At 35.9% G+C, this 6,326-nt stretch overlaps 1 protein-coding gene across 1 annotated transcript in view; it reads right to left on the reverse strand.

Moving 5' to 3' along the window:
* Window positions 1–5,343, reverse strand: part of HS3ST5 (heparan sulfate-glucosamine 3-sulfotransferase 5) — a 200,414-nt gene extending 195,071 nt beyond the window's left edge. The window contains exon 1 of the mRNA XM_004702011.2: window positions 5,155–5,343. The gene's annotated coding sequence lies outside the window, so the exon portion shown is untranslated. The remainder of the gene's footprint in view (window positions 1–5,154) is intronic.
* Between the last annotated feature and the right edge of the window lie 983 nt (window positions 5,344–6,326).

Here is a 6,326-nt window from a genome sequence, read left to right on the forward strand (position 1 = left end):
TACACAGCAAGGCTCTTTGTAAAATGCAATGTAAGACTTCTTACTAAAAAATTCTTAAAACTTGGAAGGGAACACTTGTAGACTCCTCAATCACGTGACAAGTCCTGTGTGACTGTACGGGCTACACACCCATGATGCTGGCCTGAGTGCCCAGAGAGCTAGAATGTGTGACCACATCTTGCAAAGAGAAGTCATTAGGGGAAGTCCTTCCATGTAAAGGTTGATTGAAGGTTCAACTGAATGATTGCTATGTGGTGAGAGTTGTTGATTTATGTTCCCCTCAGACACCTCCACATGGCACTGAACTCAGGCTGTGGTGTTTCAAGTAGCTGCAAGCTATTTAACCAATGCCCTACATGAAGCTACCAAATCATTTGGAGGGGTAGGGAAGCTAGAGATGCATCAGCTATCACGTCACAAGTATTCTTAATGGCATCCTAATGGTTCTACCTTTTCTCTACTGGACAGGGAAACGTTGAGCATCATCTAAAATATGTAACATATGTCTGTCCATAGACTTCACTTCACCTGGCAGTTGAGAGCAGGGAAAGGGTATACCGTGGTAATATGGCTCAACCTAATTATCCCCTTTCAATGAAATACTTGGACAGATAGCTTGAGATGATTAACCTGTAGCGTTCTGAACGAAAAGTAAACTACCAAAGGCAAGAGCACTGCAAATTTTCCATGCCCTTAGTAACTCACAGATGCTGGGGAACTCAACTGATCCTCCTTTTAAATCATTTTACTTTTGCTGAATATTTATCTACAAAGGTAGACAATATGTAAAGTTCATGTATTTCCAAACTAAAAATAAATGGTTGTTGGATCAGTTAAGTTATTCTATGCAAATTAATATCTTTGATACTGAATGCTCCTATCTAAGGATATTTTGAGTGTACATATATGAGGGGCTTCAAAAGTTTCTGGATAAGTAGAATTAAATGATCATGGAATTTCCCACAAAATTTTTGAAGCTGCTCATATATGGGCATGCATGGGTGGGGGGGCATGTGTGCCTATATGTGCACTATGTGTGCATGGCTGCATATGTATCTTTTCATTTTCAAAACTATTTTTCTGGCCATGTGTTTACGAACCCACTACACCACTAAGGCTGCCCTCAAGGTTTCCTCGGCTGTGATCTTTATCGAAGCAGTTCTCTAGGTCTTTTCTCCCAGGTGAAGTGGCTGCTGGGTTCGAGCCACTTTGGTTAGCAGTCAAGTGTTTAATCACTGTGCCACCAGTGCTACCGACTAGCTGCCGCTGATTGCTGTTTCTTTTCTATTTCAACCACTGCAGGATGTATACATACAGGGGAGTTGTAACAGAATTTTCAACGGGTTTGCAATTCAACTACATGTATTGTCACTTTTATTTTGTTTCTTAAAAATGAAAAACTGGAGACACACAGATTGAGTTTGCTTACCCCAAACTCTCTAAAGCAGCATGTTAAAATCAAATTACACAGCTTGTGCTTAAAACATAAGGGCCAGATCCTATCTTCAAATGCACCACCCACTCTCTAACAGCAGAATTTGGCCCTAAAAACCCATTAACAAATATTGTCATTAAACTAAGGAGCTAATTACTTTGGATTCAGACAGAATGAACAAAAATCATAGGCTAACCACAGCTGGTAGTAATAGTAGTGAGGCTAACCGTATGCTACACTGGGGATTTAAGGAATAAAGACATATTAACACTAATGTAACCAGACATATAACACTATCCTCTAAATAGAACCATTATAGTTAGAAAATTCTGGAGAGCATATTAGAATTAACTGATACAAGACCTAAAGAATCTTTCCCAGGAATTACTTGTCAGAATTTGAAATTAACTTTGTTCAATGAAGAGGAAACTTTGGGTATTGTGTTCTACTATTATATTCCACAAATGAAGAATTATTAAAAAATAATTTCAATTCAATTGGAATTATGATTTTCATACAAATCAGAACAGTGCTGCAAGGGCTGTCCTGCAAGCCTGCTTTCAGCAACTATTAACAGGACTCCTTTGTAGTTTGACAACAGTGAACATTTCAGATAACTACATATTGTCCTAAGCTTACATTAGCAACACATATTTTAGAAAGTTTTTAAAAAAAAACTTTGAGAAGCAATAAAAATCAGCCATAAACCATCGGCTGTGATAAGTTCTGGTGTTAACTTTAAGTACATTTTCTTCAACTTCCTTTCTAGTTTTTTTAAATAAAAATGAGACTATATCATAATATGCTTTTGTAACTTGTTTTCATTTTTAGTGCATTGTATTTGCATGTCAATGATTTTACTCATTCATTTTAATGCCTAATTTCTTGTGTGTGTGTGTGTGTGTGTGTGTGTGTGTGCGTGTGCGTTATTGTCTGAAGTGAACTTGTTTGTCCCAAGCCTCCAAGTTCATTTCAGTTTCACTCCCCCCTTTGTCTTCAAGCCACTCAGACCACTGCTTAGGTTTGAGAGCTCAGGAATCTGGAGGGAATACCTAATTTCTTAAATTGGAATTTATAAACATATCTTAATACTTTGGGACAACTCACAAATAACATCATACTTTTTAATAATAATAACAACAGTAAGGCCTCCAACAGTTTCTTGCATCTTAACTTCCCCTTTTCTTATACTGAATGGTCCCCGAGAGCATTGTTCTTCTAATGCTAGGTTTTCTTTTAGCTCTTTGTCCCCTTAATATCAGATTTCTAAGAAACGGACCAAATCCGAAATAAATCTAAACCGTTCTCCTCTCTAGATTAACTGCATGAAAGATTATCCACTGATACCTAAGTGTTCAATAATTTAAAATTCAATTTCATTTGAATTTACAAATCTCAAGCATATTTATGTTTCAAACTTCATTTTGAAAAAAGGGAAAAAAAACCTCCTATTTCCTTACCCAAGATATCATTATTTTAAGATTTTGCTAAATTTCTTCTAGTTAATGCATCATACCCGACCAGACTGTTCCTCCCTGCTCTTGGTGTGGGGTAGACATTTGTATGGCAGGTTTGAAACAAAAGAAGAGAATATGCAATGGGGCCAGATGCCAAGATTTTCAATGATCCATTTCTGGTTTAAAACTTTATGCTTCTTTGAATCTATAAAGTTTCTGTAATTTATTCTTTTGTTGTATATTTTACTTTCTGAGTGTAGCCGCTGACTAGCTCAAGTTCCTTAAAACTACTTTGTAAGTTTTCTTTAGGGAACCACAATTGAAAGACACAGTCTAATAAATGTTCCAGTGATTTTGAATCTGATTCATTTGAGGACACAAGTCCATTATCTTTCTACCTCTTCCTCTTTTAGCAAAAACAACATGAGAAAAAGAAGAGAAAAAGAACAAAGAGGGGAAGATCTATTTCTATGTCTTTCCAACATTGAAATATTACAGATGGTTTGCATTGTATGATTTATTAACCTTATTTGGAGACTTTTCTAACCATAAACTTGTGATGACAAGTTTTAGGATTTTATAATCCAGTGTGACATTTTTACTATTAAAGAACAATTCACATAACAGGTGCATGTGAAAATTATTATAACTAATCCAGTTCTATATATCTGTAATTTTAACTACCTGGAAAAATCCTGCTGTATTTTACACATATTATCTAATTATCTAAACAGCTAATATATGTAGTTAACTGGTGCTATAGGGATATACTTCTTTAAGATTATGGGTTTAATGTTTCCTATTGGTATGTTATGCACAAGAAATTGTACACAATATGCCTAAGTATATTCAAACAAAAGATATCAAAGATAAGCACTACCTATGAAAATAATACTGCATTGACCCTTAAAGGAACCATTTAATTTAAGGTCTGAATAAGTCTTGGAATTGGCTCAATGCCAGTAGGGTTAATCACCTTTGATACTGTAATGAAAAAAGGGTGTGTAAATTTATAATTGCAAACAATAAAAATGAAGTTGCTAAGTGATAGATGTTAAGTTCAATTCAACTCACAGCAACTCCATGTTGACAGAGAAGATCTTGAACTTCCACCTAGGGTTTTCCTGGCTAGACCCTTCACAAAAGCAGGCCACCAGGTCTTTCTCCAGAGTAATTACCAAACTCTAAGGTTTATTAGCATTGGAATGCTTAAGTGTTTGTGCCACCAGAGCCCCTTCAAATGACATAAAGGAAATTGAAATACCGGAAAGCGATATCCGCTAAATGTACATGCCCCTTGCCATAAATATTTCACATAATTTAGGAGTCCTTATCTTCAATGATAAAGAGCAACTACAGATGTAATAAGCAGATCAGTCCTATTGAAAACTAAGGCTGCGATTTCAACACAAAAAGATAATAACCTCAACAATGTCGAAATGCATAGCCAACCCCAGTGATAACCAGTCATTTTCAGCTTCACCTTATTTTAGAATGAGATCCAATAACCCTAAGTGTCTGAATAAATTAGAACATTATACGGAACAGAATAACCACTGAAGAGACTGACGATGGGCTTATTATCCCTAGAGGAATATAGACACACCTAGAAATTACTTTATCACATTGATGAAATATTAAACAAATATTTAATAATAGCGTATAGACAGAATTAAAAAGAATTATTAAAGAGAATGAATAATGCAATCTAAGAAGATAAAATAAGGAGATAAAATATTTTAGTTCTTCTGGTCTAAAATCATCCTTTCTCTTTTATTCTTATAACTGTAGAACACACACGACATCAAACTCTAAGCTTACTACAAAGCTAGAAAGGTATCATTTTGAAAGCCAATTTCAATGTCTTTCAAAGATACACGTTTCACCAGTCTCCGGATCACTTGGGAAAGGTATCTGTAAAAATACAGGTTCTTGGGCCATCCTCCAGCCCTACTATGTCAATGTTTCTGAGAAACAAACTCAGAAATCAGCCTTTAAAAGAATCACCAGATGACTCATGCATATTAAAAACTGAAGATGAACTGAAATTTTGGTATTAAATTACCCCCTCATCTTTACTTGTATTCACATGGCATAGATTAACTTTTAAACATTTTATTTTGCTTATTACTCTATATAATATAAACTGCTCATATGTGGCTCTTCTCTTTACATTTAATAAATGCTCTTAGTCTTGTTAATTCACTTTTGATGCATTTACGAGTTACACAAAGACAAGGGTTCTTGAGAAAAGTCACTTACTTCAAATCCTCAGCTCATTCAGAAAGTGCTAAGCATATTTGATGGAAACTTCTAAGAAGAAAATTTGTAATGGTTTTTTTCCCTTCCTCAATTTCCCAGGGTACCAAGGCTTGCCAAGGAGACTTGTACGGTGGACACCAGAAATGCACGGAGAATGGCAGACATCAATGCTGAAGCTGCTGGCTTCTGATGATCTCTAAACAGAATAGAAAAAAAACAAACAAGTGGTTGTTCACCTGAAATTCATAAGACTGTTTCGCAGAAGGTTATTTCAGTAAACGAGCGTGTTACTAAATTTACACTTGGCCCAGGTTTGTTGGTCCCTGATTTAGCACAGTTGTCATTTAAAATTGCATGTCATTGTGAAGTCAGAATTGCATGATGATGCTGCCTGCAGAGGGTTCTGGTTGAATTCAGAAGGCTTTAATTGACTATTTTTTCTAAACATTGCATCAAGTGGTATAATTACTAATTTTATTTTTTGAGATGCAGGTGCTCCATTTTGGTGCTGAATTTCTTTCTTCGTCAAGGTTGATGAGGTCTCTTGGAAATATATCTTTACATGAAACTCTATCACATGCTAAAAAAAGATAAAATGTGATACTTTTACTAAGTCCCCATGGAATCAAGTGGTAATTTTGCTATATTTTCTTTCACATGGGTAAGGCTCGCCAAGACAATTAAATGTAAACAAGAATAATATCTCTTCTAGCCAGTATGTGCAGCCAACTCAGGGAAAGCAAAAATCTTAGCATCTAAGCACAAGTTGTAATGGCTAATGGAAAAAGAATGGCACACCCTCTTTAAAAAGTTGATAATTAACCTGATACGTACTCTCGTAACGTGTAGGTGAAGCCAAGTATAATGGTAAATAGAAAGCCAACTCTACAAGGGAAGACTGTAGTGCAGGTGAGGGTGCACAGCACACTAGCAATCGGTTCTCACGGTGCTTTGGCGGTTGGCTACTCAAAAATTCTCCCCAATGGTTTTCCTTCCTTGCTATGTCTTATTAATACAGGGTGGTGTGTGTGTGTGTGTGTGTGTGTGTGTGTGTGTGTGTGTGTTTCACCTTCCCATACAGTCTCTTATGAACCATATTGTCCCAACAGTGTTAAGAAAATCTCCTAACTAAAAACATCCAAGTGAAATTGCTGTACTGATAAAAAACAAAA

Source organism: Echinops telfairi, unplaced genomic scaffold, assembly GCF_000313985.2.
Source record: "Echinops telfairi isolate 266 unplaced genomic scaffold, ASM31398v2 ScPeMD7_3533;HRSCAF=4204_0, whole genome shotgun sequence".
NCBI classification, from domain to species: domain Eukaryota; kingdom Metazoa; phylum Chordata; class Mammalia; order Afrosoricida; family Tenrecidae; genus Echinops; species Echinops telfairi.